General features: G+C 46.1%; 1 long non-coding RNA gene across 2 annotated transcripts in view; it reads right to left on the reverse strand.

Moving 5' to 3' along the window:
- Positions 1-1201: 1201 nt before the first annotated feature.
- The window catches only part of LOC145346906 (uncharacterized), an 86967-nt gene continuing 65634 nt past the window's right edge, over positions 1202-22534 (reverse strand). Inside the window, exon 4 of one of the 2 annotated variants that reach the window (XR_013887741.1) lies at positions 1202-1949. This is a non-coding gene — a long non-coding RNA (uncharacterized LOC145346906). Of the gene's footprint in view, positions 1950-13291; positions 13407-22534 lie in introns of those variants that run through there. The other variant, XR_013887740.1, reaches the window with a different exon arrangement.

The following is a 22534-nucleotide window of genomic DNA, read 5'->3' on the forward strand; positions in this document are numbered from 1 at the left end:
CAAAGCCTCCACATCTTTCCTATAATGTGGGGACCAGAACTGCACACAATACTCCAAGTGCGGCCGCACCAGATTTTGTACAGTTGCAACATGATGTTGCGGCTCCTAAATTCAATCCCCCTACCAATAAACGCCAAGACACCTTATGCCTTCCTAACTACCTTATCTACTTGATTCCCAACTTTTAGGGATCTATGTACACGTACACCTAGATCCCTCTGTTCATCAACACTATTCAGAGTCCTACCGTTAGCCCTGTACTCTACACATCTACACGAGAGGTGGTGGATGGAGTTTAATGCGGAGAAGTGTGTGGTAATTCACTTTGGTAGCAATAACAGATGTGTCGAGTATAGGGTTAACGGGAGGACTTTGAATAGTGTGGATGAGCAGAGGGATCTAGGTGTATGTGTACATAGATCCCTGAAAGTTGGGAGTCAAGTAGATAAGGTTGTTAAGAAGGCATACGGTGTCTTGGCATTTATTGGTAGGGGGATTGAATTTAGGAGTCGCAGCGTCATGTTGCAACTGTACACAACTCTGGTGCGGCCACACTTGGAGTACTGTGTGCAGTTCTGGTCCCCACATTATAGGAAGGATGTGGAGGCTTTGGAGAGGGTGCAGAGGAGGTTTACCAGGATGTTGCCTGGTATGGAGGGGAGGTCCTATGAGGAGAGGCTGAGGGATTTGGGGTTGTTTTCGCTGGAAAGAAGGCGGCTAAGAGGGGACCTTATTGAAACATATAAGATGATTAGAGGTTTAGATAGGGTGGATAGTAATAGCCTTTTTCCTCTGATGGAGAAATCTAGCACGAGGGGGCATGGCTTTAAATTAAGGGGTGGTAGTTATAGGACGGATGTCAGGGGTAGGTTCTTTACCCAGAGGGTGGTGAGGGATTGGAATGCCCTGCCTGCTGCAGTTGTAAATGCGCCTAGTTTGGGGGCGTTTAAGAGATCCGTGGATAGGTTTATGGATGAGAAGGGATTGGTTTAGGTTAGTGGGTCATTGTTTTGTAACTGGTCGGCGCAACATCGTGGGCCGAAGGGCCTGTTCTGCGCTGTAATGTTCTATGTTCTATGTTCTATCTGTTATTCCTGCCAAAGTGAATTACCTCACACTTTTCCACATTAAACTCCATCTGCCACCTCTCGGCCCAGCTCTGCAACTTGTCCAAGTCTCTCTGTAAACTATGACACCCCTCTTCACTATCTACCACACCTCCGACTTTGGTGTCATCAGCAAATTTACTGATCCACCCAACTATACCCTCAGGATTTCCCTCCTTTTGCGCCCCTTTGACCTAGGCATCTCTCCCCACATGCATCCCAGTTTTTTGGCTTAACAGCCTCTGGGTCAAGTGGAGGTACAATTTTCTAAGTGGGGAGGGCCACCAGTCTGGTAATTGTGTTCCAGCTAAATTTATCACTACTGGTACCAATTCATAGTGTGTGTTGTCAAATAATATTTTCTCTGTATGTTTTAGTATCAACCCACTTTGGGGCCCTGGGGTGGTTTCAGGACAAGTGGGGACGGTTGGTCTTAACCCATTCTTAATTTCATAGTAGATATACTCGTTCTGAATAACCTTACTGGGGCACTTCTTTCCTAATTCCAGCCCTTTCTCTGGACCATAGGCTAGACAGGCGAGCTCCATGCACCCATGATTAGTGTACGCCCACCAGTCACTAGTGAGGGTCGTCCTTAGGGAGCAGTAATCAGAGCTCCTATTATCTTTCCTGTACACCACTCTTTGGTTATTACATCCATAGGTGATACTCTTATTGGGGTGTACCCATAGGATGCCATCCTCAAATTTGCCTGCATCTGGTGGGGTGAACCACATATATCCGGGGTATCATAGGCTGCTCTTCTGGTCTTTGGTTGAGGTGGTGCCTGTGGTTCGGTCTGAGACGAGGAATCCCAGATAGCAGAGAAGTATGTCGTTCATTCTGGAGGAGATCAAGGTAGCACCTGTTAATCCTTATTAATATCTGATTCTCTTTTCAATTTCATTACAAGAATGTCGTATGACTCTTTTTTAAAAAAAGGAAAAGAAACAAAGAAATAAGTAAATGAATAATAAAGGCCCAATAATAAAAGGCCCAATCATACAAAGGGTTGATCGGCAATCAGTGTTTAATGGGGTTGAGTGGGGTAAGGAGTTTGGAGAGCGTGAAAATAGAACGTTGGGTATGTGGAATGTGTCCTTGTTATTGGAGGACTATGGCACAGTATAACAATAGATTCCTCACCCCACAACCAAATGCCGTGTGTGGGAAGATTACGGCACAGGGTAATGTGGGCAGATAAGAAGCCCTCTTCAATTGGGTGATGCGTGGAGTGAATGGATAAAACTATTTACAATTTGGTCTGTGATGTCCTGATTCTTCCTCAGTGAAGGGAACCTACATGGGCGGGCTTTGGCTGCCAGGTACCCACTGCTTTACCACCTCTCGTAATGAGCACCAGGTCAAACGATTCTGGGAGTCCCGGTACCGGGGGCGCCAGAGGAGGTAAGGTTTATGGGTTCCCCATCCTTTTCATCGGCGTTCCCTGGGCCCTGGTTTCATTCCTGAAACTCTGTAAATTGGGGCAGGAGCTGTGGGTGTATGTGCTGATCCTGGGGAGATTGGATGGGGGTCGATTGCCTGGGGTACAAGTTGGGGACTGTGGTTTAGGTCAAGTGCTATGGGGTGAGGGTTAGGATTTCCTTGTGCCTCAAAGACTCTTTCCAGGTTGACATGGTATTGGTGGAAATTTTGCTGGGAGCCAAATGCTTTCATTTGGTTCACAAGATACCACCCGGCTTTCTTGTGGTCTATCATGACCTTGTATACCGAGGGGCTGGCCTTATCTACCACTAGGGTCCGGCATATTTGGGGGACAAAAACGTTCCCAACTGGAAGACTCTGAGCATTATCTGTTACCCAACCTCATATTCAATGGGTTTTACCTTACCATCAAAATAGGCCTTACTTTGCTGCTTCCATTTAACATAGAACACTACAGCACAAACAGGCCCTTCGGCCCATGAGTTGCGCCGATCACATCAACACCTACCCATTTGCCAATCTTAACAGCTGCAGCCTATTGTGCAGCCTGTATGTTTTCTAGGATGGCTCTCACGGCATTCTCATGGGTAAGGGCAGTGACTTCGGGCCCGGACAGATCCAGCCTGAGTAAAGGTTCAATTCCTCGCATAGGACGCCCAGTCATGAGGACATGGAAGGTGAATCCGGTGGAACTAGATACAGAATTGTGCACTATCGTTAATATGAAGGGGAGGACTTTGTTCCAGGAGTGAGTGTTCTGCTGAACGGTCTTCCGGATCATATCTTTGAGGGTATGATTCATCCTTTCTACTACACCACTAGATTGGGGGTGGTGAGCAATGTGGAATTGTTGCTTTATCCCAAACAATTCCATTACGCGTTGCATTACCTGAGCAGTGAAGTGAGTGCCCTGGTCTGAGTCGATGCTGCGGGGAAGGCCCCACCTAGTGAATATGTACCGCACTAGGATGTCAGCCGTGACTTTGGCTGTGTTAGTGCGGGTTGGAAAAGCTTCTACCCATTCACTAAAAGTGTCTACGATGACCAGGATGTACTTGTAACCTCCCACTCCAGGTGGTAGGGGACCAATAAAGAAGAGAAAGCTGGCTAGTGTGAATATTGGACCCTTGCAGGATGAGAGGGGGGATTTAGCGGTGGGTGATAAGGAAATGGCTGAGGCTTTAAATAAGTTTTTTGCCTCAGTCTTCATGGAGGAGGACGCAAATAGTTTGCCGGATATTAAAGATAGAAGGATGGTAGGAGATGAGAGCCTAAATGCGATTACTGTCACTAGAGAGGTAGTGCTTGATAGACTAATGGGACTGAAGGTGGACAAGTCCCCAGGACCGGATGGAATGCATCCCAGGGAGCTGAAAGAAATGGCTGAGGTGATAGTGGATGCCTTAGTAATTATTTATCAAAATCAGCACTGACCCTCTGACAGTGCAGTGCTCCCTCAGCACTGACCCTCTGACAGTGCGGCGCTCCCTCAGCACTGACCCTCTGACAGTGCGGCGCTCCCTCAGTACTGACCCTCTGACAGTGCGGCACTCCCTCAGTACTGACCCTCTGACAGTGCGGCGCTCCCTCAGCGCTGACCCTCTGACAGTGCGGCACTCCCTCAGTACTGATCCTCTGACAGTGCGGCACTCCCTCAGCGCTGACCCTCTGACAGTGCGGGACTCCCTCAGCACTGACCCTCTGACAGTGCGGCACTCCCTCAGCACTGACCCTCTGACAGTGCGGCACTCCCTCAGTACTGACCCTCTGACAGTGCGGCACTCCCTCAGCACTGACCCTCTGACAGTGCGGCACTCCCTCAGCGCTGACCCTCTGACAGTGCGGCACTCCCTCAGCACTGACCCTCTGACAGTGCGGCACTCCCTCAGCACTGACCCTCTGACAGTGCGGCACTCCCTCAGTACTGACCCTCTGACAGTGCGGCGCTCCCTCAGCGCTGACCCTCTGACAGTGCGGCACTCCCTCAGTACTGATCCTCTGACAGTGCGGCACTCCCTCAGCGCTGACCCTCTGACAGTGCGGGACTCCCTCAGCACTGACCCTCTGACAGTGCGGCACTCCCTCAGCACTGACCCTCTGACAGTGCGGCACTCCCTCAGTACTGACCCTCTGACAGTGCGGCACTCCCTCAGTACTGACCCTCTGACAGTGCGGCACTCCCTCAGCACTGACCCTCTGACAGTGCGGCGCTCCCTCAGCACTGACCCTCTGACAGTGCGGCACTCCCTCAGTACTGACCCTCTGAGAGTGCGGCACTCCCTCAGTACTGACCCTCTGAGAGTGCGGGACTCCCTCAGTACTGACCCTCTGACAGTGCGGCGCTCCCTCAGCACTGACCCTCTGACAGTGCGGCACTCCCTCAGCACTGACCTTCTGACAGTGCGGCACTCCCTCAGCACTGACCCTCTGACAGTGCGGCACTCCCTCAGCACTGACCCTCTGACAGTGCGGCGCTCCCTCAGCACTGACCCTCTGACAGTGCGGCACTCCCTCAGCACTGACCCTCTGACAGTGTAACACTCCTTCAGTACTGACCTTTTGGCAGTGCAGCAGTCCTTACTTATTGACCCTTTGATTGTGTGGTATGTGGAAGTCTGATGCGGTCTTTCGGTCTTTGGAGTGAGAACTGAACTCATGACAATCTGCCTCAGTAAGAAACATGCGACAGAGTGAGTCAAAGCTCACAATGTTGCACATTGGGTGCTGTTTGAGGTCAATGCCTTCAGAAAATGCCAGGCAAGTGGAATTACTTCACAGGGAAACAACAAGTAATCACATGTTTTGGTTTTGGATTAGAATAAGACTTGCACAAAGTTGTGTGTGCAGACACTGCTCTGGGTGTGGTTTAGAAGCAGTGTTGATGTTATTGCAGCACCAAGGCCTCTTTAAGCAGATGCTCGGTAGAAGGCTGGATGTATTCATGGGGCACCAATGGACCTCTTCACTTCATTGTCTCCTGTAGGACCCTCAGCTGAATGAAGGCCAGCTGTCTGTTGCGGTCTTTCTCTGCCCTCCCCCTCTGGGTAGAATGGTCAAAAAGTGACACAGAACTATGAAGGAATATATTTTGGTAGGAAGAATGGCAAGAAAAGGTAAAATTATAAAGGAGATGCAGGAATAGAGATAGCTGGGGAAAGATGTACACAAAATGTTGAAAGTGGCAGTGCAGGTAGTTCAAGTAGTTTAAAAAAGCACGTAGAATCCTGGGCTTTCTCAATAAAGGCATAGAGTACAAAAGCAAAGAAGTTATGACAAACACTGTTTGGGAATCAATGAGATTATTGCATCCAATTCAGGGCACAACACTTCAGGGAGGACATGAAGGCTTTCAAGAGGGTACATACCTCATTACAAACATGGATAAAGACCAGAACTCCAGTGGTGAGGTGAGATTGAGCCTTTGGCATCAAGTCAGCATTTGACTGAATGTGGCATCAAGAAGCTTATCAAAACTGGAGTCAATGGGAATCAATGGGAAAACTCTCCACTGATTGGAGTCATACCTGACACAAAGGAAGATGGTTGTGATGGTTGGAGGTCAGTCATCTCAGCTCCAGGACATCACAGCAGGAGTCCTTCAGGGTAGTGTCTCTAAGCCCAACCATCTTCAGCTGTTTCATCGATGACCTTCCTTCCATCGTAAGTCAGAAATCGCGATGTTCTCTGGTGATCGCAAATACATGTTCTGGATTTTCAGCTGCGATTAGAGTCACTGTGGAGCATACGCAAGGATGACATTTTTGTGTATAGCACATACAAGGAGGTGATCACACCGCAGGGAAAGAGTGAACAGGCAGAAAGAGAATGGGTGAACATCGGACAAGTGAAAAACATGAGGCAGGTAATGCTGGATCCATCTCCCTCACTAGCAGAGTTTCTGTTTTGGATCCTGTTGGGGTAGATGGTTTCTCAGGATAATGCAGCTGTGAATGCAACAGTTGTGGTCACTGTTCTCCTGAAAGCTGAAGAAACCTTATGATGACATCAACAAGTTCCATCCCACCATCAGACTCACCGTGGACTATTCTCCGGAATCAGGTGCATTCTTGGACACACGCATCTCCATCAAGGATGGTCACCTCAGCACCTCACTGTACCGCAAACCCACAGACAATCTCACAATGCTCCACTTCTCCAGTTTCCACCCTAAACACATTAAAGAAGCCATCCCCTATGGACAAGCCCTCCGTATACACAGGATCTGCTCAGATAAGGAGGATCGCAACAGACACCTCCAGACACTAAAAGATGCCCTCATAAGAACAGGATATGGTGCTCAACTCATCGATTGACAGTTCCGATGCGCCACTGCACAGACCTCCTCAGAAGACAAGCACAGGACATGGTGGACAGAGTACCCTTCGTCATCCAGAACTTCCCCGAAGCGGAGAAGCTACAACATCTTCTCTGGACTCTTCAACATATCATTGATGAAGATGAACATCTCGCCAGGGCCATCCCCACACCCCCACTTCTTGCCTTCAAACAATCTGGCTCACTTGTTTTACTTTTGAGCTTCTGGGGATTTCCTTGAATGTTTGCTTAAGATGTGCATGTTATTGATGTTTTTCTCTTTTAATCCACAGGTGCTTCGGTCTGCCTTGTTGTCCAACAAGGGGCATACACGTGATGGGTCGTGCAAGGGCTGCTCTTGGATGTTTCGAGAGTAGCCTAGTGCTTCACATTGTTAGTGTACGCTTAAACTGGACCAGCTGATGGGCAACACGACAGCTCAGTGACTATCACTGTTTGCTGTGCAGATACATGGATTTGGGCCAGTGTCTGTGGGAGTTTGCGCATTCTCCCCGTGCTTGCGTGGGTTTTCTCCGGGCGCTCCGGTTTCTTCCCACACCCCAAAGATGTGCTCTTAGGCTGATTGATGTTACAAATTGTCCCTAAATTAGTCTCCCCGCAATCTGGTTTCCAATGTAGAGTACCATAAGCATAGACAAAGGTCATGGGTGGAAGAGGGAGCTCACAATGTTAAAATGGAGGCGTGGGCTCATTGGGCCGAAGGGCCTGTTTCCCGTGCTGTGTTGTTCTTTGTTCTTTGTAATCACACAACCTCAAACAGACCATTGTCCGCAGCAAATTACCCAGCCTTCAGGAGAACAGTGACCACAATACCTCACAACCCTGCCACAGCAACCTCTGCAAGACATGCCAGATCATCGACATGGATGACCTCATCACACATGAGAATACCATCCACCAGGTACACTGTAAATACTCTTGCAACTCGGCCAACATTGTCTACCTGATACGCTGCAGGAAAGGATGTCCCGAAGCATGGTACATTGGGGAGACCATGCAGACGCTACGACAATGGATGAATGAACATCGCTCGACAATCACCAGGCAAGACTGTTCTCCCCCTGTTGGGGAACACTTCAGCGGTCACGGGCATTCGGCCTCTGATCTTCGGGTAAGCATTCTCCAAGGCAGCCTTCACGACACACGACAGCACAGAGCCACTGAGCAGAGACCGATAGCCATGTTCCGCACACATGAGGAAGGCCTCAACCGGGATCTTGGGTTCATGTCGCACTATCTGTAACCCCTGTGACTTGCTTGGGTTTGCAAAATCTCACTAACTGTCCTGTGTGGAGACAATACATATCTCTTTAACCTATGCTTAATGCTATCTCCACTCACACTGTCTATAAGAACATAAGAACATAAGAAATAGGAGCAGGAGTAGGCCATCTAGCCCTTCGAGCCTGCCCCGCCATTCAATAAGATCATGGCTGATCTGTCGTGGCTCAGTTCCACATTCCCGCCCTCTCCCCATAACCCTTAATCCCCTCTCTTATCAAAAACCCATCAACCCGCGTCTTAAAAATATTTAGCAAGGTAGCCTCCACCACTTCAACGGGCAGAGAATTCCAGAGATTCACCACCCTTTGAGTGAAGAAGTTCCTCCTCAGCTCCGTTCTAAACCACCCCCCCTTTATCTTGAGGCTGTGCCCCCTAGTCCTACTATCCTTTCTGAGCGGGAAGAGTCTCTCCACCTCTATCCCATCCATCCCATTCATCATCTTATGCGTCTCAATGAGATCTCCCCTCATTCTTCTAAACTCTAACGAGTACAAGCCTAATTTATTCAGCCTCTCCTCATAGCTCAACCCCCTCAACTCCGGCATCAGCCTAGTAAACCTCCTCTGCACTCCCTCCAAGGCCAAAATATCCTTGAGTAAGTGCGGCGCCCAAAACTGCACACAGTACTCCAGCTGCGGCCTCACCAATGCCCTATACAGCCGCAGCAAGACCTCCCTACTTTTATATTCAATCCCCCTCGCTATGAAGGCCAGCATCCCATTCGCCTTCCTGACCACCTGCTGCACCTGCAGGCTGGGTTTTTGCGACTCATGCACAAGGACCCCGAGGTCCCTCTGCACTGTTGCCTGCTGCAGTTTTTCGCCACGCAAGTACCTTTAAGACTAGCAGATTAGCACGCAGCACGGTTTCGTTAAAGGGAAGTCGTGTCTGACAAATTTACTGGAGTTCTATGAGGATGTGTCTAGGGCGGTGGATAGAGGAGAGCCGGTGGATGTGGTCTTTCTGGATTTTCAGAAGGTGTTCGACAAGGTACCTCACAGGAGGTTATTGCAAAAGGTCAGGGGACAGGGAGTTGGGAGTAGGGTGTTAGCGTGGATAGAGGATTGGTTGTCAAATAGGAGGCAGAGAGTGGGGGTCAATGGGTGCTATTCGGATTGGCGGATGGTGACTAGTGGAGTGCCTCAGGGGTCGGTGCTGGGGCCTCAGCTATTTACCATTTATATAGATGATCTGGAGGAGGGAACCGAGTGTAGGATGTCGAAATTTGCTGATGACACCAAGATTGGAGGAAAGGCAAATTGTGCGGAGGGTGTGGAGAGTCTACAGAAGGATCTAGATAGGCTGGGCGAATGGGCCAGGAACTGGCAAATGGAATTTAATGTTGGCCAGTGCGAGGTGGTCCACTTTGGTAGGAAGAATGGTAGGAAGGATTATTACTTACGTGGCGAAAAACTGCAGCAGGCGGCGGTGCAGAGGGACCTCGGGGTCCTTGTGCATGAGTCGCAAAAACCCAGCTTGCAGGTGCAGCAGGTGATCAGGAAGGCGAATGGGATGCTGGCCTTCATAGCGAGGGGGACTGAATATAAAAGTAGGGAGGTCTTGCTGCGGCTGTATAGGGCATTGGTGAGGCCGCAGCTGGAGTACTGTGTGCAGTTTTGGGCGCCGTACTTACACAAGGATATTTTGGCCTTGGAGGGAGTGCAGAGGAGGTTTACTAGGCTGATGCCGGAGTTGAGGGGGTTGAGCTATGAGGAGAGGCTGAATAAACTGGGCTTGTACTCGTTAGAGTTTAGAAGAATGAGGGGAGATCTCATTGAGACGTATAAGATGATGAATGGGATGGATAGGATAGAGGTGGAGAGACTCTTCCCGCTCAGAAAGGATAATAGGACTAGGGGGCACAGCCTCAAGATAAAGGGGGGGCGGTTTAGAACGGAGTTGAGGAGGAACTTCTTCACTCAAAGGGTGGTGAATCTCTGGAATTCTCTGCCCGTTGAAGTGGTGGAGGCTGCCTCGCTAAATATTTTTAAGACGCGGGTTGATGGGTTTTTGATAAGAGAGGGGATTAAGGGTTATGGGGAGAGGGCGGGAAAGTGGAACTGAGCCACGACAGATCAGCCATGATCTTATTGAATGGCGGGGCAGGCTCGAAGGGCTAGATGGCCTACTCCTGCTCCTATTTCTTATGTTCTTATGTTCTTATTAGCTGTAAAGACTCGCATTCTAATCAGTATTCAGTAAACTGTGTGTGCCTTTATATGCCCTGTTTCTGATCAGAACTTTCCACTCACCTGACGAAGGAACAGCGTTCCGAAAGCTTGTGGCATTTACTATCAAATAAATCTGTTGGACTTTAAACTGGTGTTGTGAGACTTCTTACTATGCTTGGATTATACAGGGCTCTGGTAAGACCAGATAGAGTCATAGAGGTTCACAGCATGAAAACTGGCCCTTTGGCCCAACTTGTTCATGCTGCACTTTCTTTTTTAAAATCCTTAAACTAATCCCAATCGCCCGCATTTGGCCCATATCCTTCTATACCCATCGTACCTATGTAACTATCTAAATGCTTTTTAAGAGATAAAATTGTACCTGCCTCTACTACTACTTCTGGCAGCTTGTTCCAGACACTCACCGACCTCTGTGTGAAAACATTGCCTCTCTGGACACTTTTGTATCTCTCCCCTCTCACCTTAAACCTATGCCCTCTAGTTTTAGACTCCCCTACCTTTGAGATAAGATATTGACTATCTACCTTGTCTATGGCCGTCATTATTTTATAAACCTCTATAAGGTCACCCCACAGCCTCCTATGTTCCAGAGAAAAAAAGCCCCAGTCTATTCAGCCTCTCCTTATAACTCAATCCATCAAGTCCCGGTAGCATCCCAGTAAATCTTTTCTTCACTCTTTCTAGTTTAATAATATCCTTTCTATAATTGGGTGACCAGAACTGTACACAGTATTCCAAGTGTGGTCTTACCAATATCTTGTACAACTTCAGCAAGATGTCCCAACTCCAGTTTTCAATGTTCTGACCGATGAAACCAAGTATGCCAAATGCCTTCTTCACCACTCTGTCCACCTGGGACTCCACTTTCAAGGAACTATGAACATGTACCCCCAGGTCTCTTTATTCTGTAACTCTCCCCAACACCCTACCATTAACTGAGTAAGTCCTGCCCTGGTTCAGTCTACCAAAGTGAATCACCTTGCATTAGTCTAGATTGAATTCCATCTGCCATTTGTCAGCCCACTGGCCCAATTGATCAAGATCCCGCTGCAATTGGAGATAACTTTCTTCACTGTCCACTATGCCACCAATCTTGGTGTCATCCGTAAACTTACTAACCATGCCTCCTATATTCTCATCCAAATCATTAATATTAATAACAGTGGACCCAACACTGATCCCTGAGGCACACTGCTGGTCACAGGCCTCCAGTTTGAAAAATAACTCTCTACAACCACCCTTTGGCTTCTGTCAAGAAGCCTATTTTGTATCCATTTAGATACCTCGCCCTTGATCCCATGAGGTTTAACTTTATGCAACAACCTACTATGTGATACCTTGTCAAAGGCCTTGCTAAAGTCCATGTCGACAACATCAACTGCACTGCCTTCATCTACCTTCTTGGTTACCCCTTCAAAAAACTCAATTAAATTTGTGAGACATGATTTGCCACTCACAAAGCCATGCTGACTGTCCCTAATCAGTCCTTGTGTCTCTAAATGCCTGTAGATCCTGTCTCTCAAAATACCTTCCAACAATTTACCCACCACAGATGTGAGGCTCACTGGTCTGTAGTTCCCAGGCTTTTCCCTGCAAAGGCACAACATCTGCAACTCTCCAATCTTCAGGCACCTCACCCGTGACTATCGATGATTCAAATATCTCGGCTCGGAGATCCTCAATTTCCTCCCTAGCCTCCCCCAACATCCTGGAATACACTTCATCAGGTCCTGGGACTTATCTACCTTGATGTGCTTTAAAACTTCCAACACCTCCTTCTCTGTAATATGTGCACTCCTCAAGGCATCACTATTCATTTCCCCAAGTTTCCTAACATCCCTCCTTTTCTCAACAGTAAATACTGATGAGAAATATTCATTTAGGATCTCACCCACCTCTTGTGGATCCGCACATAGATGACCTTCAATATCCCGAATCCTCCAAGGTTCCTGACTTCTGCCAGCCTTGCCCTTCACTCTAAGAGGAATGTGTATGTCCTGAATCCTGGTTAACACACTTTTGAAAGCATGCCACTTATTAGATGTTCCTTTGCCTTCCCACAGACTCCGCCAAATAACTTTGGAGAGTTCCTGCCTGATACCATCAAAATTGGCCTTTGGAGTACATCTGGAGTATTGTGAAGAGTAATTTTCTCCTTATTTAAGTAAGGGTGGAAATATGTTGGAAAAAGTTCAAAGAAGGTTTTTCTGGACAAATACATTGAATGGGTGAGTTGTTTTTTTCAGGAAAGGCTGGGCTTCTATCTGCTGGAGTTTGGAAAAGTAAGAGGCGACTTCAGTGAAACATGGAAGATTCTGAGAGGTATTAGCAGGGTGGACATGGAGAGGATGTTTCCTCTTGTGGGAGTATCCAGAACGGGGATCTCTGTTTAAAACTAAGGGGTAAGCCATTTAAAACAGAGATGAGGCAATCTTTTTCTTTCTCTGAGGATTGTGAATCTCTGGATCTCTCTCTACCTGATAAGGTGGTGGAAGCAGGGCCTTTGAATATTTTTTAGGTGGAGGTGGATAAATTCCTGGTAAGCAAGGGGGTGATAGGCTACCAGGAGAAATGGAATGCCGATTTGAGGTTGCTAAATGATCAGCCATGAACTTATTAAATGATGGAGCAGGCTCAAGGTACTGGATGACCTACTCCTTGTTTATATTCCCCAGAATTAGGTCCAACAGTACCTGTCCCTCTTGCTGGACTGGAAACACATTATTGCAGAAATTTATCTTGAAAACACTCCAGAAACTCCCACCCCTCTTGCCCCTTTGCACTATTCCTACCCCAGTCTATATTTGGATACTATAAGTTTCCCATTATAATTGCTCAATAATTCTTACAGCTCTGTAATTTCTTTGTAAGTTTGCTGCTCCACGTTCCTTCCACTAGTTGGTGGTCTAGATACTACACTGATCTATGTGATTGCACCTTTTACATTCCTCACCTCCAGCCAAAGACAGAGTATTTCTTAAATGGTGAGAGTTTGGGGAGTTTGGGAAGTGTTGGTGTCCAGAGTGCCCTCATTTATGAGTCACTAAAAGCAAGAGGATAGATATAACAATAAATTAGAATGGCAAATGGTATGTTGACTTTCATCACAATGAAATTTGAGTACAGGAGCACAGATGTCTTGTTGCAATTCTGTACAGCCTTGGTGAGACTGCACTTGAAATACTGTGTACGGTTCTTGTCTCCTTATAGAAGGAAGGATATGCTTGTCATAAGACAAGATAAGCTGTGGTGGGTGATTTTAACTTCCCCTATATAAACTGGTGCTAGAGGCGTAGATGGGGCAGAGTTTGACAGGAGCATCCAGGAGGGCTTCCTGAAACAGTATGTAGATAGTCCAACTAGGGAAGGGGTTGTACTGGGCCTGGTATTGGGGAATGAGCCCAGCCAGGTGGTTGACATTTCACTAGGGAGCAATTCGGGAACGGTGACCACAATTCAGTAATCTTTCAGGTACTGATGGATAAAGGGAAGTGTAGCCCTCAGGTAAAGGTGCTAAATTGAGGGAAGGCTAATTACAACAATATTAGACAGGAACTGAAGAATGTAGATGGGGGCAGATGTTTGAGGGCAAATCAACATCTGACATATGGGAGACTTTCAATTATAAGTTGATCGGAATTTGGGACCGGCACATTCCTGTAAGAATGAAGGATAACTATGGCAAGTTTTGGGAATTTTGGATAATGAAAGGTATTGTGAGCCTAGTCAAAAAGAGAAAGGAAGCTTTTGTCAAGGCTAGGAGACTGGGAATACATGAAGCAAGCGTGGAATACAAGGAAAGTAGAAAGAAACTGAAGCAAGGAATCAAGAGGGCAAAAAGTCATTGGTCAGCAGGATTAAGAGAAATCTCAAGGCTTTTTATAAAGAGTAAGAGGGTAACCAGGGAAAGAATCAGGGGAGGGAATCTATGCACGGAGCCAGAGGAAACGGTGAGGTATTAGATGAGTATTTTGCATCAGTATTCACCAAAGAGAAGAACTTGATGGATGATGAGTCTGGGGAAGGGTGTGCAGATAGTTTGGGTCATGTTGAGATCAAAAGAAAGAGACATTGGGGATCTTGAAAAACATCAAGAACATATCTGCTCTGTCTTAAAGACACTCAATGACCTGGCCTTCACAGCCCTCTGTGTCAATGAGTTCCACAGATTCACCACCTTCCGGCTGAAGAAATTCCTCCTCATCGCAGATTTAAAGAAGAGTCCCTTCACTCTGAGGTTGTGACCTCAAATTCTAGTCTCTCCCACTGGTGGAAACATCCTCTCCATGTCCACTCTATTTTGGCCTCTCAGTTTCTGTAAGTTTCATAGAGGAAGTACAGTGGAGATTTGCCAGACTACTCCCTGGGATTGTCTTATAAGAACATAAGAAATAGGAGCAGGAGTAGGCCATCTAGCCCTTCGAGCCTGCCCCACCATTCAATAAGATTATGGCTGATCTGAAGTGGATCAGTTCCACTTTCCCGCTTTCTCCCCATAACCCTTAATTCCCCTGTCTGTCAAAAACCTATCTACCGTGACTTAAATATATTTAGCGAGGTAGCCTCCACCACTTCAACAGGCAGAGAATTCCAGAGATTCACCACCCTTTGAGTGAAGAAGTTCCTCCTCAACTCCGATCTAAACTGCCCCCCTCTTATCTTGAGGCTGTGCCCCCTAGTCCTGCTATCCTTTCTAAGCTGGAAGAATCTCTCTAACTCTACCCTATCCATCCCCTTCATTATCTTATACGTCTCTATACGATTCCCCCTCATCCTTCTAAACTCCAACGAGTACAGACCCAGTCTATTTAGTCTCTCTTCACAGTCTAACCCCCTCATCTCCGGTATCAGCCTAGTGAACCTCCTCTGCACTCCCTCCAAGGCCAATATATCCTTCCGCAAGTGCGACGACCGAAACTGCACACAGTACTCCAGCTGTGGCCTCACCAGTACCCTGTACAGTTGCAGCAAGACCTCCCTGCTTTTATATTCTATCGCCCTCGCTATAAAGGCCAACATCCCATTCACCTTCTTGATCACCTGCTGCACCTGCAGACTGGGTTTTTGCGACTCGTGCACAAGGACCCCCAGATCCCTCTGCACCGTAGCATGCTGCAGCTTTTTGCCTTTTAAGTAATAATCCCTCCTACTATTATTTCTGCCAAAGTGGATAACCTCACACTTGCTAACATTATACTCCATCTGCCAGGTCCTCGCCCACTCATTTAGCCTATCCAGATCTCTCTGCAGACTTTCCACACCCTCCACACAATTTGCTTTTCCACTCATCTTCACTTCATCAGCAAATTTCATCACCCTACACTCAGCTCCCTCCTCCAGGTCAACTATAGAAATGGTAAATAGTTGAGGCCCCAGCACCGATCCCTGCGGCACTCCACTAGTCACCAACCGCCAACCAGAATAACACCCATTGATACCAACTCTCTGCTTCCTATTAGACAGCCAATCCTCTATCCATGCTAACACCTTACCCCCAACTCCGTGCACCCTAACCTTCTGTAGCAAAAGGGTTATGAGGAGAGATTGTGGAAACTGGACCTGCGTCCTCTAGACTTCGAAGAATGAGACGTCATTGAAAGTTACAAATTTCTTACAGGGTGTGACAGTACATGTGGATGGGATGTTTCCTCTGGCTGGCTGGCAAAATAAGGGACAGACCATTTAAGACAGAGATAAGTAGGAATTCCTTCACTCAGAGTGTGTGAATTTTGGAAATTTTCTATATCAAAAGGTGGTGGCGGCTCAGTCACTGAGTCTGTTTAGCAGAAGTTGATAGATTTCTTGATAATAATGACAGCAAGATATATAAGGATATTCCCAGACAATACAGCTAAATGATCAGTCATGCTCTATTTGAATGGTAGAGCAGGTTCGATGAACCAAATGACCAACTGTGTTCCGATATTCCTCTCCCAGTACAATATCTTGAAGAAGAGTAGGACAGTCCTGGTCAATATCTATCCCTCAACTAACATCCCTGAACTAACCTTATCGGTCTTTATTACACTGTCGTTTGCAGAATCATGTTGTGCATTAACTGCCTGCTGTGTTCCCTGCATTACAGCAATGACAAGACTTCACAAGTACTTCCTTGCTTGTGTAATACTTTGGGATGTTTTGAGGTTGTGAAAGATGCTCTAGAAATGTTTAAATACCCTGAACAAAATCTAAGACTGGAATTGTGAAAATTTCAGAAAAATGGCCTTTAATTTTCACAATTAATTTGCGTAACAATTTCTCAAATAACTCTTGGTAACTGTACACAGACCACCACCCACAGTAATTCCTCTCTCATCAATTATACTGAACAATTCCATTAAATGAATCAAGTTTAAGAATCCTATATATTTCAATGCAATCACTTCTCATTCTTCTAAATTCTGTTTAACCTTTCCTCATAAGACAATCCCGCCGTACCAAGGATCATCGCAGTGAACCTTCTCTGAACTGCCTCCAATCAAATAATACCCTGTCTTAAATAAGGGAACCAAAACTGCTCACAGTGCTGCAGATGTGGTCTCACCAGTATCTTATACAGTTGCAGCAAGACTTCCCTACTCTTATACTCACCCCCTTGAAGTAAGGGCCAATAATCCATTAGCCTTCCTGATTACCTGCTGTACCTGTGTGCTAGCTTTCTGTGTCTCATGCACAAGTTCCCCCAAGTGCCTTTGTGTTGCAGCTTTCTGCAGTTTTTCTCCATTTAAATAATATTTGTTATTTTGTTTTTCCTTCCAAAATGAACAATTTCACATCTTCCCACACAATATTCCATTTGCCAACTTTTTGCCCACTTACTAAACCTATCAACATCTCTTTGTAAACTCTTGCAACTTGCCTTTCTACCTATTTTGTGTCATCTGCAAATTTGGTGACAATATATTTGCTTCCTTCCTCCAAGTCATTAATATATATGAATCTAAGGAATTTATTGCCACAGAGGGCTGTGGAGGCAGGTCACTGAGTGTATTTAAGATCAAGATAGATACATTCTTGATTGGTAAGGGAATCAAAGGTTACAGGGAATGGGGTTGAGAATCGGGGATCTTGAATGATTTTAATCTGCACATTGATTGAGCAAATCACAATGCTGTAGAGGGGGAATTCTTGGAGTGTATACGGGATAATTTTCTTGATCAATTTGTGGAGGAACTAACTAGAGAGCAGACCATCTTAGACTGGGCACTGTGTAATGAGAAGGAAATCATTGGCAATCTAGTTATATGAGACCCTTTGGGGATGAGCGACCATAACATGATAGAATTGTTTATCAAGGTGGAAAGTGAAGTAGCTGATTTGGAGACTAGGGTGCTGAATCTTAATAAAGGAAACTATGAGGATATGTGGCATGAGTTGGCCTTGATAGATTGGGGAGAGTTAGTTGAAGGGATGATAATGGATAGACAATGGCAAACATTCGAGGAACACATGGGGCAATTACAGCAACTGTTTATTCCTGTCTGACACAAAAGCAAAATGGGTGAGAGGGCCAATCCATGGCTTACAAAGGAAATTAGAGAGAGTATCCGATCTACGGAAGAAACATATAGATTGGCCAAGAAAAATAATAGGTCTGAGGATTGGGAGCAGTTTAGAATTCAGCAAAGAAGGACCAAGGTATTGATTAAGAGGGGAAAATACAGTACGAAAGTAAGCTTGTAGGGAATATAAAGACTGACACTAAGAGTTTCTATACAAATGTGAAGAGAAAGAGGTTGGTGAAGATAAATGTAGGTCCCCTAAAGACAGAAATGGGGGAATGCATAATAGGGGACAAAGAAATGGCCGAGCAACTGAATACATACTTTGGTTCTATCTTCACAAAAGAAGACACAAATCAGTTGTCAGAAATGTTGGAGAATACAAGATTTGGTCCGAGGGAAGAACTGACGGAGATCAATATTAGGAGAGAAATGGCCTGGGAAAGTTGATAGGATTGAAGGTGGATAAATCCCCAGGGCCTGATAACCTACATCCCAGAGTATTAAAGAAAGTGGCTCTAGAAATAGTGGATACATTGGTGGTCATCTTTTAGAATTCTATAGACTCTAGAACAGCCCCTCTAAATTGGAGGTAGCTAATGTCACTCCAGTATTCAGAAAGGTAGGTAGAGAGAAAACAGGGAATTATAGACCAGTAAATTTAACACTGGGAGTCAAATACAATATCAAGGACTTTATAGCAGAGCATTTAGAAAACAGTGGCAGGATCAGACAGAGTGAGCATGGATTTATGAAAGGGAAATCATGCTTGACCAATCTGTTGGAATTCTTTGAAGATGTAGCTCTTAGAGTTGACAAGGGGGAACCAGTTGATGTGGTCTATTTGGACTTTCAGAAAGTGTTTGACAAAGTCCCGTGCAAGAGATTATCGTACAAGTTTAATGTGCATGGAATTGGAGGAAATGTATTGAGATGGATAGAAAACTGGTTGGCAGAGAAGAAACAAAGGGTTAATGGGTGTTTTTCAAATGGGCAGGCAGTAACTAGTGGGGTGCCACAAGGATCGGTGGTGGGACCACAGCTCTATTAATGATTTGGATGAGGAAACAAAATGGAACATCTCAAAGTTTGCAGATGATACCAAGTTGGGTGGAAGGGTGAACTGTAATGAGGATGCAGAAATCCATCAGAATGATCTGGGTGGGTGAGTGGGCTTATTAATGGCAGATGCAGTATAATTTGGATAAATGTGAGTTATTTCACTTTGGAAGCAAAAACAATAAGGCCTGAATGGCGGTAAATTGGGAGAGGGGAGTGTGCAGTGGGACCTGGGTGTCCTTGTGCACCAGTCACTGAAGGTAAGCATGCAGGTGCAGCAGGTGGTAAAGTAGTCATAAGACCATAAGACATAGGAGCAGAATTAGGCCACTTGGCCCATTGAGTTTGCTCTGCCATTCAATCATGGCTGATATTTTTCTCATCCCCATCCTCCTGCCTTTTCCCCACAACCCCTGATCCCCTCATCAATCAGGAACCTACCTACCTCTGTCTTAAAGACACTCAATGACCCGGCCTCCACAGCCTCCTCTGCGGCAAAGAGTTCCACACATTCCCCACCCTCAGGCTGAAGAAATCCCACCTCATCTCTGTTTTAAAGGATCGTCCCTTCAGCCCGAGGTTGTTCCCTCTGGTTCTAGTTTTCCGTACTAGTGGAGACATCCTCTCCACATCCACCCTATCCAGGGCTCACAGTATCCTGTAAGCTTCAATAAGATCTTCCCTCATCCTTCTAAATTCCAACAAGTACAGGCCCAGAGTCCTACGACAAGCTCTTCATTCCAGGGATCATTCTTGTGAACCTCCTCTGGACCCTTTTCAAGGCCAGCACATCATTCCTTAGATATGGGGTCCAAAGCTGCTCACAATACTCCAAACAGGGTCTAACCAAAGCCTTATACAGCCTCAGAAAAACATCTCTGCTCTTGTATTCCAGCCCTAGGCAAATGGCATGTTGGCCTTCATTGCTAGAGATTTCAAGTAAGAAGCAGGGATGTGTTGTTGCAACTATACAGGGTCTTGGTGAGAACATAAGAACATAAGAACTAGGAGCAGGAGTAGGCCATCTGGCCCCTCGAGCCCTCTCCGCCATTCAATAAGATCGTGGCTGATCTTTTTGTGGACTCAGCTCTACTTACCTGCCTGCTCACCATAACCCTTAATTCCTTTACTGTTCAAAAATTTATCTATCTTTGCCTTAAAAACATTCAATGAGGGAGCCTCAACTGCTTCACTGAGCAGAAAATTCCAGATTCACAATCCTTTGTGTGAAGAAGTTCCTCCTCAACTCAGTCCTAAATCTGCTTCCCCTTATTTTGAGGCCATGCCCCCTAGTTCCAGTTTCACCTCCAGTGGAAACAACTTCTCTGCTTCTATCTTATCTATTCCCTTCATAATCTTATATGTTTCTATAAGATCGCCCCTCATTCTTCTGAATTCCAATGAGTATAGCCCCAGTCTACTCAATCTCTCCTCATAAACCAACCTTCTCAACTCCGGAATCAACCTCGTGAATGTCCTCTGCACCCCATCCAGTGCCAGTATATCCTTTCTCAAGTGAGGAGACCTAAACTGTACACAGTACTCCAGGTGTGGCCTCACCAGCACCTTATACAGCTGTAACATAATCTCACTGTTTTTAAACTCCATCCCTCTAGCAATGAAGGACAAAATTCTATTTGCCTTCTTAATTATCTGCTGCACCTGCAAACCAATCCCTTGAGATTCCTGCACAAGGACACCCAGGTCCCTCTGCACAGCAGCATGCTGCAATTTTTTACCATTTAAATAATAGTCCATTTTGCTGTTATTCCTACCAAAATGGATGACCTCACATTTACCAACATTGTACTCCATCTGCCAGATCCTTGTCCACTCACTTAGACTATCTATATCCCTTTGCAGACTTTCAACGTCCTCTGCACACTTTGCTCTTCCACTCATCTTAGTGTCATCTGTGAATTTTGACACACTACACTTGGTCCCCAACTCCAAATCATCTCTGTAAATTGTAAACAATTGTGGTTCCAACACCGATCTCTGAGGCACACCACTAGTCATTGATCACTAACCAGAAAACACCCATTTACCCCCACTCTTTGCTTTTTGTTGGTTAACCAATCCTCTATCCATGCTAATACATTACTTGTAACACTGTGCACCTTTATCTTATGTAGCAGTCTTTGGTGCGGCACCTTGTCAAATGCCTTCTGGAAATCCAGATACACCACATCCACAGGTTCCCCATTATCCACTGCACATGTAGTGTTCTCAAAGAATTCCCCCAAATTCATCAAACATGACCTGCCCTTTATGAACTGCATCTCACCAATGGGACAATTTATATCCAGATATCTCACTATTTCTTCCTTGATGATAGATTCAAGTATTTTCCCTACTACAGAAGTTAAACTAACAGGCCACACCAAGAATATTATACGCAGTTTTGGTCTCTCTTTCTGAGGAAGAATGTTCTTGCTCTAGAGGAAGTGCAGCAAAGGCTGATTCTGGGGATGGCGGGACTGATGTATGAGGAGAGATTAAAGAACAAAGAACAAAGATTGACCGGGTTATGATTGTTTTTGCTGGAGTTCAGACAAATGAAGGGGAGATCTTATAGAAACTTATAAAATTCTAACAGGTCTCGACAGAATAGATGCAGAGAGGATGTTTCTGTTGGTGAGGGAATCTAGAACCAGGGGTCACAGTCTGAGGTAGACCATTTAGGACAGAGTTGAAGAAACATTTCTTCACCCAGAGAGTGGTGAGCCTATGGAATTCATCACCACAGGAAGTAGTTGATGCCAAAACATTGAATGTATTCAAGATTCAGCTGGATATAGCACTTGGGGCAAATGGGATCAAAGGTTAAGGAGGAGAGGTTTGACATGATCAGAAATAGTCAGCATGGTTTTGTCAAGGGCAGGTCGTGCCTTACGAGCCTGGTTGAGTTCTTTGAAAATGTGACTGAACACATTGACAAAGGAAGTGCAGTGGATGTGGTGTACATGGACTTCAGCAAGGCGTTTGATAAGGTCCCCCATGCAAGACTTCTTGCGAAGGTGAGAGGGCATGGGATCCAAGGGCCTTTGGCCTTGTGGATCCAGAACTGGCTTGCCTGCAGAAGGCAGAGAGTGGTTGTGGATGGGTCTTTTTCTGAATGGAGGTCAGTCACCAGTGGAGTGCCCCAGGGATCTGTTCTAGGACCCTTGCTGTTTGTCATTTTCATAAATGACCTAGATGAGGAAGTGGAGGGATGGGTTAGTAAGTTCGCTGATGACACGAAGGTCGGTGGTGTTGTGGATGGTCTGGAAGGATGTCAAAAGTTGCAGCAGGACATAAATAGGATGCAGGACTGGGCGGAGAAATGGCAGATGGACTTCAACGCGGATAAATGTGTAGTCGTCCATTTTGGCAGAACCAATGGGATGAACGAGTACACTATCAAGGGCAGGAGTCTTGGTAGTGTTGAAGAGCAGAAGGATCTTGGGGTCCGGGTCCACAGGACTCTTAAATCGGCCTCGCAGGTGGAGGAGGTGGTCAAGAAGGCGTATGGTGTACTGGCCTTCATTAATCGAGGGATTGAGTTTAGGAATCGGGAGGTAATGCTGCAACTTTACAAGACCCTTGTCAGGCCTCATTTGGAGTACTG

The sequence above is a fragment of the Carcharhinus amblyrhynchos genome, chromosome 8 (assembly GCF_965287045.1).
Source record: "Carcharhinus amblyrhynchos chromosome 8, sCarAmb.v2.hapA, whole genome shotgun sequence".
NCBI classification, from domain to species: Eukaryota; Metazoa; Chordata; class Chondrichthyes; order Carcharhiniformes; family Carcharhinidae; genus Carcharhinus; species Carcharhinus amblyrhynchos.